Below are 13,776 nucleotides of genomic sequence, written 5' to 3'. Positions count from 1 at the left end.
GAAGTGATTGTAAGCTGTATCTAACATGGAGTCATATTAAAGAATTGTCCTTTCTCCCTGTTGCCAAACAGATGAATACTGGAAGAGTGAAGTCAGATACACTTTTATATATATATATATATATATATATATTATTATATATGGCACAATCACGTTGACACATCAGTTCTTGCCAAATCACTGAAGTTAAGCAACGTTGAGCTTGGCCAGTACCACATGGGTGACCATTTGGGAAGGTGAGGCACTGTATGTACTGCAAGGTAAAAATACCAGGTTGAGAAACTGGCATGGTCTATCCTTCTCTCAAGGGTAGATAGGACTCTTAAGCCGTGGTAGGCATTTAGTGATGACATCACGATAAGACCCTTGATAGCCCTGGCAAAGCATCAAGTACTGAGCTATCGACAAGACTTAAATTATACGACAAACTGGTGTAGTGAGGTCAATCTCGGCTGCGGCAGTGCTGGTTGGATGGCTGGCTTTATTATTACTAGTTAAACAGATTGGATCAGAAGTTAGATTTTTTTTCCAATGGTCTCCCTACAATTGCAGGATGTATACTGCTTATGTGATAAGGAAAGAAAAACTTACCCAACAGCACTTTTCTTGATCTGATATTCCTCGAGTAGAATGGCAAGGATAAATCCAATATGATTGGAAGCAATTCTAGGATAAACAGAAAAGAATAGATGTTAGATATCAAATCAGCTGACATTAAACCTCGTTCTATAATAACAGAACAATTCTAATGAAGTATATAAATTTTGTATGCATTCGTTGGTGCATGTTTTGGATCTCCATATTAATTTGGAAGTTGATGAGGAGAAAAATGCACGATTAATTACAAAATAAAATGCTATAACAGTTAATAAAATCTTTAATCATTTTTTTTTTTCACTTCTAAAACATATCTTTTTAGACAGATTGATGGAATTTCAATTTGAACCAAAATTATCCAATGGTGTACTAATTTTCTTTCAAAATATGTTACTATCAAGAGCAACTTATTGTTTACAGATTTTAGAAAAGGGAATATAAAACTTAGAAGAAAAACATGAAAAAAAAAAAAAAGGAAAACCGAAGAAAAAAAAAAAAAAAAAAAAAAAAAAGGAAAACCGAAAAAAAAAAAAAAAAGGAAAACCGAAAAAAAAAAAAAGGAAAACCGAAAAAAAAAAAAAGGAAAACCGAAAAAAAAAAAAGGAAAACCGAAAAAAAAAAAAGGAAAACCGAAAAAAAAAAGGAAAACCGAAAAAAAAAAGGAAAACCGAAAAAAAAAAGGAAAACCGAAAAAAAAAGGAAAACCGAAAAAAAAAGGAAAACCGAAAAAAAAAAAAAAGGAAAACCGAAAAAAAAAAGGAAAATGAAAAAAAAGGAAAATGAAAAAAAAGGAAAATGAAAAAAAAGGAAAATGAAAAAAAAAGGAAAATGAAAAAAAAAGGAAAATGAAAAAAAAAAGGAAAATGAAAAAAAAGGAAAATGAAAAAAAAGGAAAATGAAAAAAAAGGAAAATGAAAAAAAAGGAAAATGAAAAAAAAGGAAAATGAAAAAAAAGGAAAATGAAAAAAAAGGAAAATGAAAAAAAAGGAAAATGAAAAAAAAGGAAAATGAAAAAAAAGGAAAATGAAAAAAAAGGAAAATGAAAAAAAAGGAAAATGAAAAAAAAAAGGAAAATGAAAAAAAAGGAAAATGAAAAAAAGGAAAATGAAAAAAAAGGAAAATGAAAAAAAGGAAAATGAAAAAAAAAAGGAAAATGAAAAAAAAGGAAAATGAAAAAAAAGGAAAATGAAAAAAAAGGAAAATGAAAAAAAAGGAAAATGAAAAAAAAAAACAGGGAAAAAAAAAAAAATTTTTAAATGAAAAACAAAAAAAATGAAAAGAAAGAAAGGGAGGGGCTCTAAAAACCCTCAAAACACTGGTTTAAAATTTTTATGATTTCTGAAATTCTAAAGTAATAGGATTAATGCTTTATATATACATTTTTTCTTAACTGAACATCCACGGTTTTTAGTTGGTTAGGTTATTCTGTCATTTTTTTTTTTAAGAAACAAAATATTCCCAATTTGTTAATAAACTAACATTAATATACAGAATGATCCCAAAAGTTTGGTTACTCTTACCAAAACAAAGAATTATTTGGATTATTCAAATTATTGTTCACATCTTGAATGATATGGAACAAAAGTATGCCTAACCCTGTGGATTAAATAAAGGGTTCCATTCAAAATTCAATACAGATTTCAGAGTTTGACAGAATACACCTGAAGAAAGTTTTTTTTTTTTTACACTCAATCTCAGCCCAAACAAGATATATCGCCACTTAGATGTAAGGGGCTACTAGTTGGGACCATGGCTAAGAAAAATAACCAAGATCTTGGTTTGTTACATTTGAACTTCTGCATATTAGTACAGTCAGGGAAGCAGGTAGCAGGAAGGGATTTCCAAAGTCTAGCTATTCGAAGGAAGAAGCTATTAAAAGTAGAAAAGCTTTCTGGCATTTAGAGACCTCAACAATGAAGAGGTGTGATTTTGTTGCTAAGCGGAGTTTTTTTTCTTTCTATTTTTTTTACTCGCGTTCACCCTTAACAAGGCATATCGCCAATTGGACGTAAGGGGCTACTATTTGGAACCTTGCCTAGGAAAGATTAACAAGATGTTGGTTTACGTTACATTTAAACTTCTGCATATCAGTAGAGAAAGGGAAGCAGGTAGCAGGAAAGGAATTCCAAAGTCTAGCTGTTTGAAGGAAGAAACTATTAGAATAGAAAACTTTTTGGCATTTATGGATCTCAACAGTGAAGGAGCGAGGTTTTGTTGCTAAGCAGGTTTATTGGTGATATGTACGTTGAGGGGGCACAAGTGCAATGAGTTCATCAGAGCACATTCCATTAAAATATTTGTAAAACAGGCACAGGGGTTGGAGCCTAATTAACAAAGTTGGGCCTATTAGATTGGAGACCCTTTTTTTGGACCCTGCACAAGAGGGAGAGACTAGTTGAAAGTTACATTGGCCAAAATGATGTAAAAATAACAGTTAAAATAAAAACAGTAGTCGGAATAATCCTCATCTCAAAAATTTAGAAAAATAACGAATCATCAACAAAGAAAAAACTTCGTAAAATATCACACAGGTTATGTTGCTTCAAAAAATGATGTTCATAAAAATCTTTTTGATGTGTGATAGTCATAACGTAAATAACTATACATTCTTCAATGATTATTTTCGATCGCCATATCTCTATTATATAAAATGAACTTTGTGTGTCTGAGTTTGTTCGCTATGGACTCGAAAACGGCTGGGTTAATTTTTATGAAATTTCACACTAAGATACTTTATGTGCTTGACAGTGTTCTTAGATAGGTGTTATGTCAGAATGTCTTTGATAAGGATTGATGATCGAAATAATTTGATAAAAGAAGGGACAGGCGATTTTGACCAAACTTAACACCTTACATAGCCTAACATCACGAGTGCATTTGAGAAATTTTATTACCACGCAAGCCGAGAGGTCCAACATATAAAATCAACAGTAGTTTCATTGATATGACAGGAGCGTGTTCGCAATGAATGTTTCTGTTTAAAGCACAATTTCACAATGATAGTTTACCTTTTCATTTTAAACTTAAATTCAAACCATTATCACTGCACAACTAGTAATGCCAGATCTATAAAAATCAACAGTAGGTTCTTTGATATGATAAGGGCGCGTTCGAAATAAATGTTTCTGTTTAGAGCACAATTGAACCATGATACTTGACTTTTGCATTTTAAACTGTAATGCACGCCATTATATATAAAAATTAATTTTATAAATCAACAGTAGGTTCTCTACATGTCTACATCTCTGCAATGTAGACTACAATATATTGTGAACTTAGTCACTGCTAGAGATATGTGAAGCTTCCTTCAGGTGCATAGAGATGGGTCGCCAACTAGAGCAGGCAATCAATCGATTTGATTGAAAAATAGGTTATTTAATGAATTTCGATTACAAAAAAATTATGAGAGTGTGAAACATTCGTTGATCATCATTCAATTGTGGGCAACGTCGGGTCACCTTGCTAGTTAATTCATAAATTGATACGCATAAAATTCATGATTAATTGTAAAATAAAATAAAAGCAGTAAAACTTTTTTTTTTGTGAGAAAATATTTTAGGAAAATAATGCAAAAGGAGGAAATCATATACAGAGTTTCAAATCTGCTTAGACTATATATATGGATAAAAAAAAAGTCAAGTACTTTATTTAAGACGTCATATGAAGACATAAGCAACAAGAATGTATGTAGTAGAGGTGTGTGAGTAAACACAAAAGTTTCAATCTAAAGGTGGAGAGTTCAAACCCTATAGAAGGCAGTAGACTTTGATTATTATTTTTTTCAATTTACTTAATAAAATATATTGAATATCCAAGAAGAAACTGGTTACTATGAAGTTGTTTTTAACTGTGAAATTGTATATTATCCAATAAACAAAAAACTATTTTTTTTTTTTTACCCAGTAACAAACAAAAAACGACCTTGTGTCTAACTCTGCCCTCGTGGGAGGCTTATAAATAGGAACAATAAGGTGAATACTGTATTTGTTACATTAATGCCTTAAGGCCATCCCCCTAGTTTTATTCCTGTGATAAGAATTTAAAACTGGAGGGTGTATGTATAGAAATAGAATGAGCAAGAGAAAGAGAGTTGCAACAATTTAGTGGAAAATCCCAGCCTTTGTTAAGTCTCTCCTGCCTAGGATTATTGATTGTTTCCATGGTGAGAGACAAAATAAGGTCAGCCAGCACAAGGTAATTGGAATATGAAGAGGGGGGGGAGAGAGAGAGAGAGAGAGAGAGAGAGTTATCTTCAATCTTCTTGTTCAAATATTATTACCTCCCTTATATAGATAGAAGAAAAATCCTAACATTAATACTGATATTAGTATATGCAACAACAACGCTGGATGACTATTAAGATATATTACCTCTCGTATATATGAGAAAGAGTTTAGCAGATGAGGTCTTGTAACCCAGCGAATCTGTCTGTGGACTATAATTAAAGAAAGAAAGAAAGCCACTGACAAATGAAAGCAAAACTAAGGTAAAACGGAGAGGCCCACAACCAAACGACTACATCTAATTGGATATGGTAGATTCCAGATTGCTTGTCCATTAGGCCACGCAATGGTTGATAGCTGATAATTTTCCATTGTAGAGTGCTTTTAATACGACCAGCCAGAGCTAGCATGAAATTGATAGCTTGGAAGGGTAGGATTTATTCAGATATAAAAGGCACACATCAATCCTGTTTTTTTTTTTCTCCTGCTGATACTGACACCTTACTGCAGATAATTCCCTGGAGATATATATCTACATCATTTTGGAAAGGAACCAAAAAACGCATCTATTTACAAATAAGCACAAGGGAAGATTCATAGTGAACATCTCCATAGCATGCAAATAAAACAAAATTAACACCTTTATATATTAAGATGCTAGAATCTGTGTGCCACACTACCAGAACAGTTTTGAACCACTTTTATATTCCCCTTAAAGAGATCAAAATTAAGATATGATCCTACTAAATCTGATGTCTAGAATCCTTATTCCAATTTTGATCAAAATCCATTAAATCATTTGGATTTTGGAAAATATAAAATTTAAGGCTCAAAAGATCTTAAGAAAAAAATTGAAATGCAGAGAATATAACTTATTTTGTGTCGAATGACTATAGATGTTATTTAATGCAAATCTGAAATATTCCACCGGGCAACGCCGGTTAATGGGCCCTGTTAGTAGAGAAATAAAAATAAGCATCTAAATGCAAGTTCTGACCAATTGGATTCAATGAATGTTATATGGCAGTTTATTATATGTTCGCTTGAGAAAACAAACTTTATTTCTCTTCAATCTGCAGAGTTGTTCTCCAAGTTGTGGTAATTAAAATATTTAGATTTGAGTTAAAAAAGCAAATCGCATCCTGGGTTCAAATTGTGAAACCTGCAGAATAGTTATCTCCACACTGATAATTCTGTAATGATGAAATCTGTTTTGGATGGAATTTGGACCTGTGGAACAAATTCGATTTGGTTTTTTAGCTGGTAAAAATAGCTGCTAAGGGGTCAATGTTGAAAAAAAAAATTGAACTTGCTAGCAGTCAATTAAACCAGTTACTTCAGCACATGTGCAAATATAGATTAATAGTTTAAAGTTGCTTAATTTTTACCATTTTCTTATCTGTTGATAGCTTAAATGGTAACAATTAAGGTTGGAATGCTAAATGTTTTTGTTTCTGATTGCACCCAAGCCATTTTTTTTTTTTTTTTTACCAGCTAAAAAAACAAATCGAATTTATTCCACAGGTCCAAATTCCATCCAAAACAGATTTCATCATTATATATATTGGGTAATTGACTATAATAATATGAAATCTGCAGGAATTAAAGTATCATATTTAAGCATGTTTTATGATTAGGCAATACTGGGCAGTTTGCTAGCATGTATATATATATGTCTGACCTTGTTTTTCTGTATAAGGAACAGTCTACTAAATTCCTGTCAATTTTTTTATCTACAAACTTGAAATTTAATATATACGGGATTTAGAGCCGTGGAACAAATTCAATTTGATTTTTAAGTTGGTGAAAATAGCTGTTATGGGATCAAAATTTAAAAAAAAAAAATTGGAACTTGATAGGGGTAATTCGACTTAAAGTACTTTTGTATGCATGCACAAATATACAGTCGGTTAAATTTTAACGTTTTCTTATCCATTTGACCATAGCTCAAACGGTAGCAACTAAGGCTTGAGCACTAAGTGTTTCCGTTTTGATTCTTACTGATGGTATCGAAGTCATTTTTTTTTTTTTTTTTTTTTTTTTTTACTTGTGTTAATTTCCATCCAATATTCATAATTCTCACATTTTTAATCAAAACGTTTATGTTAAAAAAGAGAAAAGAGAACTAATAGCACCCTACCCGGGAGTTAATCATTCAAAATCATTAGCCTATTATCCAAAAGTCACACGAGTTGGAAAAATTACATTAAGGATTCTGCCAAAGCTGCTAAAAGGAAAGAGGAAAATAGAAAAACAAATTATTTGAATAAATAAATCCAATAATAGTTTGGTTTGTTTATTTTATGACAGATCAACACTTTTTGGACTATTTAATTATCAAATTTAAATATTTTAAATGAAAATGGTATATTATTAAGTAGACACCAATTGTGGGCTCATACCTTTCCCAAGAGAATTTCAACTAAACACACCTGATCCCATAGGTCATGACAGCATCCTTTATATAGGCCATTCATGAACTCCTTAAACACAAAAGAAGCTTCAAAATGTCGTTATTCATATGAGAAATGAAAGCATTTATTTTTCCCAAGAATAGCAACTCATTAAACATTGATAAGATTTGAACTCGAGAAGTCTATGTTCTATGTAAGTGGATGTCCTACTCGACCAATAAAGAGTGGCCTCCTCATAAAGATTAACCATTTTTGTATCGTTTTCAAAAGAGCCTCGAGTAAAGAAAGAAAGAAAAAAAAAAGCATGAAAGCATCCACTGTTAAACTGTTTAAAGATAGATCTGGAGAAAAAATATATATTTAGTAGCAAAGAAAATAAGTGTTTTTTTTGGGGGGGGGGGCGTTTTTCCTTACAATTCTCCACTCGAAGATAAAAAAACTCAATTGTTTTTTTTTTTTTTTTTTTTTTTAAATTTATTATTTTCAATTCTTTTTTTTTTTTAAACTCTTTTTCGCTTCAAATAAGGTATATTGTTTGTCATTTGAAACGTAAAGGGCTACTATTTGGAATCACGTCTAACAGGCGACTGTGGAGAGTTTAGCAACAAGCTGTCTGTTCACATTACATTTACATTTTTGTGATTTAATACAGTCAAGGAAGCAGAAAGCAGGGGGCGGGGATTCCAATTTCTAGCAGTCATAGAGAAACAATTATTAGAGTAGAAGGCTTTCTCAGTGAAGATTTTTGAAGTCAGTAAATTATTTGGAGTACCGTTCTTATCTTGCATGTTATTCTCACATTTCGACGGATGTAACCTGCAACCTTTTCCAGGTGTGATCTTTGGAATCTTTATGGAATTTCAAATTTAATCTTTTATATTTCTCAAGTTATGAGATGAGGATTAATTCCAGAGTTTGACAGAAAGATTTCCAGAGTTTAACAAAATAAATCTGAAGAAGGTTGAAAGTTACATCAACCAAAACATTGTGAAAATAATACTCAGTAGTTCAAGGAATCCAAATAATATGATCAATCCTTTATTTAACCAATATTAGTAGATTGTTCTAATTCTGTGACAGGGTAGACATTTCAAATAATTCTGAATTACATTTTTAGTATCGCTTGCACTGAAGACTGTCATTTAGAATTGATTATTACTTAACATTTTATCTTTATCCATTTGCAATAAGGAATTAGAACAATTTTAGAAATGTTTTTATTTATTGGTGGTGGTGGATTCATTCCCATATATAATATTTTGATTGTTGTTAATATATCGGTTACAGACGTTTCTTTTTCAAGAATTTTCTGAAAATTGTAGTTTTATGAAATGTTTGTTGTACAGCATTCACCCTGGGCGGGTTGAACCAGATTCCTCCAAAGGAGCAAGTATCAAGGGAATATTAAATTCACAGGCTGTCACCAGTCACTTGTAATGTTTTATGCATTTTTGGTCAAGAAACCAGTATCTTTGGAGAGCTTGATTTGGTAGCACCAGATGCCCTTACAGGTACACACTGGGTCAAAGTAGACCTGGGTGAAATGGTAACGAAGGGACAACTCCACATTCCCCACAGCCCCCAAATAGGGTCTCATCATTGGATGTGTTTTAAAGTCATACCCAGGACAACATTGTGGTGTTGTAGTAATAACAATAAAGGTAAAACTTGCATAAATTTAAACAAAATGTGTTATGCGGCCAAGGCTGTTAGTGTTGTTTAGAAGTTGGAATAATAAGGTTTGGATGAGAAATGAGGACTCATTTAATACGGTTGATCTTGACAGTTAGGTGAAGAAAACATTTAGGTAATCAAATTGGGTTAAAGCTGATTAAAAATAAAAATTTTATTAAAAAAAAAAATGTTTTTTTTTTAAATACCGGCTCCGTTCAGTTTTGTCAGACTATGGATGCCCACTGAAGGGTACCTGCACGTAAAATTATTGTGGCAAGAGTTGCACAATATTCAATCACACCTATCCTGAGTCGGCACTTAAAAAAAAAAAATTTTTGTTTTTATTTTGGTTGCAAGGATATATAAATCCAGGACGACTGGAAACAATGTCAAGGTAGGTGGAGAGCAAATACAGTGCCTCGAGTTCCCAAATAGTTATCCATCTGGCACACTGCCCAGGCTTATCGTTGCTTAACTTTGGTGATCTTACGAGAACTAGTGTGTCAACGTGGTTGTGCCGTGTACTGATTATATGTGATTTATATATGATTATATTATTATATATGATTATTATATTATATATGATTATTATATTATATATGATTATATTATTATATTATATATGATTATATGATTATATTATATTATTATATATGATTATATTATATATGATTATATTATTATATATGATTATATTATTATATATGATTATATTATTATATGTGATTATATTATTATATGTGATTCTATTATTATCATATATGATTATATTATTATATACTTATGATTCAAAATAATTAATACAGAAGAATATTAATATTTCATTGTTGCATCCTCAACTTTTTTTTATATACTGAATCTATTGCATGTCAAATTGATGATGCTTTTATAACAAAACCAAAATTAGCAAGATTTAGATTTCACTAGCGGGGGGGGGGGGGGGACTTTGCCCGGTTGTAAAATACGCTTAAATATGATATTTTAATCTGTCCAGATTTCGTATATATTATTATAGTCACGATTTTAAAGGTGAAAAAAAAAAAAAAAAAAAATATTTGTATGCCATCAGCTAGTATCGAAACTGAAACTGTAGCATTCAAAGCTAGTGACGTTACCAACGTGACACGAATATGAACTGATTAAAAATTTTAAATACACGAATGTACAAAATGTACAACGATTTTTTCAATTTTGACCCATTTTTAACCCCCTTAAAAACTATTTTAACTGGCTAAAGACCCATAAAAGAAGAGCCTATAAAAATTCCAATCATTTGAGGCTCCTAGCGCTGCTCTGCGACTTTTAGCTTCGGAGAAGATAGAGTTTGAAAATATGGAGACAGACAGACAGTCAGATATGTAGCCATTTATATATTAGATTACAGGAACCTTACATAAAGACCAATCAAATTCAACATTACTGATTCAATGATTTTATTTCTAATTTCAGCATTTTACAAAAAAAAAAAAAAAAAAAAAAAAAAAAGAGGCAAAAGAGGAATAAAAAAAAAAAAAACTTATGAAATAGAAATGTAATATAATAATTTCGTCAAGGTCAATGTATTCTTGATGTAAACTTTGCTTATATATAATCTATTCAAATAATAAGGATTAAACCAGATAACCAGTTGAAACCAGTGGAGATTATTTACTTAAGATATTGATCGCACCAAAGGCTTTGCACGACTAGAGAAAAAAATATGTTGGTATTATAAAAACAGTAATCACGTAAACAAAAGAGTCAGGAAGATTATAAACCTAGATTATATATATATATATATATATATATATATATATTACCTCAGCTGTGGTCAATACATAAAGATAGTTTAGTAGTTACATGAAATTATACTTATGACAAGAAAGCTACACAGAAATATTTTCCTTTCACTCAGATGAAATGCAAAAAATTTTGTGTAGCATATTTTCCATAAGTATAATTTAATACAACTATCGGCAACGTAAATAAATTTAGTTGAGTTCTCTGGTAAAGATAACTAGCTCCCACTTTGACTAAGATATTTTTTTTTTTTTTTTTTTTTTTTTGCAAAATAATAGAACACAAGTAGCCTCATAATTGTAAATATTATATATATATATATATATTAATTATTTACTTGAAACGTACTCGGTTTGTATATATCAATCGTAATAGATGTTAAAAAAGTCTCTCACAAATAAAGTGTTTTATAATGAAAAAAAAAAAAATTTTTTTTATAAATTTTATAAATTTAGAAAAAAGTGAACCATATAAGTTGTCCAAAATTGTGTTTTTATAAGTTTTTTAAATTAAACATCTGATGAGTACGTGACTAAATATGCAGCAAAAACATAATTTTGCAGACTTGTTAGTCACAATATGAAACAATATTGTAATGGATACCGTTTGAAGAGTAATCAACTGAGAAAACTTGATATTTGGAACTTGGAGAATTATTATATTACACTGTATAATACATTCCATTTGCATGCAACTGATAGCTTTGTTGGTATAATGTTTGAATGCTGAAAATGCATTAGATTTTTAGAGGCACCAAACCATTTTTTAGTTATACTAAAGAGCTGTGATACAGTAAAACAACTTCCCATGAATGAACATATATTTTGTAATTATAAATTATATTTTATAAATACAAATGCTCCCCATACGGAGGAGGAGGGTCATCACACTAGTGAAAGGGAACAATGCTTTCCCCTGAGCATTTAGGAAATATTTCCCCAAAAAATGATATCTGAATATGTTCAGTTCTCAATACTGTAATTATATATATATATATATATATATATATATATATATAAAAGTGAAAATGTGTGTGTGTGTGTGTGTGTGTGTGTGTGTGTGTATATTTCCCGACCAAATAACTGCCAATTTTCGGTCTAGAGATTCGAGATTTGGGAAAATCTTTTTAATCGGTTTTCGGACAGAAATTTGGCTGTCAAGGGGTCAAAGTTCAACGATTTGACCTTTGAAAACTCTACCAAACTCCTCTGCCAATTTGGGTCTAAACACTTGAAATTTTAAATGTAGGTTACTTGGACATGGATCAAACTTTTTAATTTGAATTGAGCCCAAAACAATAAATGTTAAGGTCAAAATTGGGGTTAAAGTTTTAAAAAAAATTTTTATCTCTGCAGTCTCTACAAAATTACTCAGCCAATTTCTGGTCTACATATTTGAAATTTGACATAAAGAGTATTCAGAGATAGGGCAAACTTTTTAATTGGTTTGGATCAAAAATTTTAGCTGCTAAGGGGTCAAAGTTCAAAAGATTTGACCTTTGCGGTGTCTAAAACTACTCAGCCAATTTTGGGTCTAAACATTTGAAATTTAAACATAACAGGTATTCAGACATGCGGCAAACATTTTAATCAGTTTTGGGACGAAAATTTCGCTGCCAAAAGGTCAAAGTTGAAAGAGTTGACGTTTGCAGATTCTATCAAATTCCTCCGCCAATTTTGGTTCTAAACACTTGAAATTTTAGATGTAGGTAACGTGGACATGGGTAAAACTTTGTATTTTGATTTGAGACCAAAATAATAAATGTTAAGGGGTTAAAGTTTTAAAAACATTGATCTTTGTGGTTTCTACGAAATTACTCAGACAAATTTTGGTCTAAACATTTAAAATCTTACATAAAGTGTATTCACATGTAGGGCAAGTTATTAACAGTATATAGGGCCTGAACAAAACCGGGTTGAACTGCTAGTGTATATATATATAAGCAATGTTTTTATAAAATATGGACCAAGTGCTCTTGAAACCAAATCACAACGTAATATTAGGAAAATAAACAAATATTTTACTTGTTTGAAATTTATCACAAATATATTTTGGAGGTAGACTCCATCTTCAGTGTGTTGTTTTGTTTCTTTTTTCTCTTCTTCCTTGCCATGTTGTAAATTTGGAGCAAGAAGTCTTTGTATAGAGCCGCGCGTTGTATCTGGTGGTTGTATTTTGAAATGTTTGAACTGTGCGTCGGTAACGCGAGAATAACGTCAAGAATGAGAGTTCAATAGAAACGTTGTTTTAATTTGAATAAAATAAATGTTTTTTATGTTAGTTTTCTTTGCAAACTATCGAGTGCAAACCATATTGCATATGAACTGTAGCACAACTATCAACGATACACATTATGATTATCTGCCATATTGGTTACTGTGTTTCTCTCTTAAAACAGATTTTCACTTTCAAAACAATTTCTCATTAATTCAACGTTTTTATGAAAATGTTTTTTTCCTTTATTTTATCTATCTACAAATAATTTATTTTCAATAAACTTTTTATACCATTGTTAAACACTTGTCTCACAATCTGATCTGCAAAAAGTTGTTAGAATTTTGAAAAGAACGATCATCACACCTAATAGCTATAGAAGGTCTGCCTTATTCAATACAGTTCCGATTTTTAAAAAAAATATATAAACCATTAGAAGTGAGGATTTAGCGTATTTACTGATCCAAGCGACTTCCGGTTTTGAAACTATCCGGAAGTAAACTGTTACTGAATGTGAACACTTCATTCCTTTACTTAATCTATTACTATGCGTATTTTCTTTTAATTACGTTTATTTTATTTATTACTAGCAAAGTCCCAATCCCAACCTTCACATTTGGCCTTGGCCTTAAAAAATGTGCACCATCCCTAAGTCAGAGACCATCATCATGTCAGCTTTAGTCATGATCAGTTCAATGGTGTGGGATATATATGCTATGACCTTGACCTTGAAAAATGATGTGCGCCATCTGTAGGTGAGGGATCATTATCATGCTAGGTTTGGTCATGATCGGTCCAGTGGCGTAGGCTTTAGGAGAGTTGTACACACACAAACGCTACTACTTTATATATAAGCTGAATGTGTGTGTGTGCGT

The 13,776-nt window shown here is 31.0% G+C and overlaps 1 protein-coding gene across 4 annotated transcripts in view; it reads right to left on the bottom strand.

Moving 5' to 3' along the window:
* LOC145280217 (adenomatous polyposis coli protein-like) overlaps positions 1-13,776 on the bottom strand; it is a 306,855-nt gene that overhangs the window by 227,490 nt on the left and 65,589 nt on the right. For all 4 annotated transcript variants that reach the window (XM_080132000.1, XM_080131999.1, XM_080132002.1 and 1 more), the window contains one exon: positions 592-666. The gene's annotated coding sequence lies outside the window, so the exon portion shown is untranslated. The remainder of the gene's footprint in view (positions 1-591; positions 667-13,776) is intronic.

This window comes from Euprymna scolopes, chromosome 7, assembly GCF_053919585.1.
Source record: "Euprymna scolopes isolate OS-2025 chromosome 7, ASM5391958v1, whole genome shotgun sequence".
Lineage (NCBI taxonomy): Eukaryota > Metazoa > Mollusca > Cephalopoda > Sepiida > Sepiolidae > Euprymna > Euprymna scolopes.
Note: the sequence above shows the minus strand (reverse complement) of the source record. Positions and strands in the feature narration are given on the sequence as shown.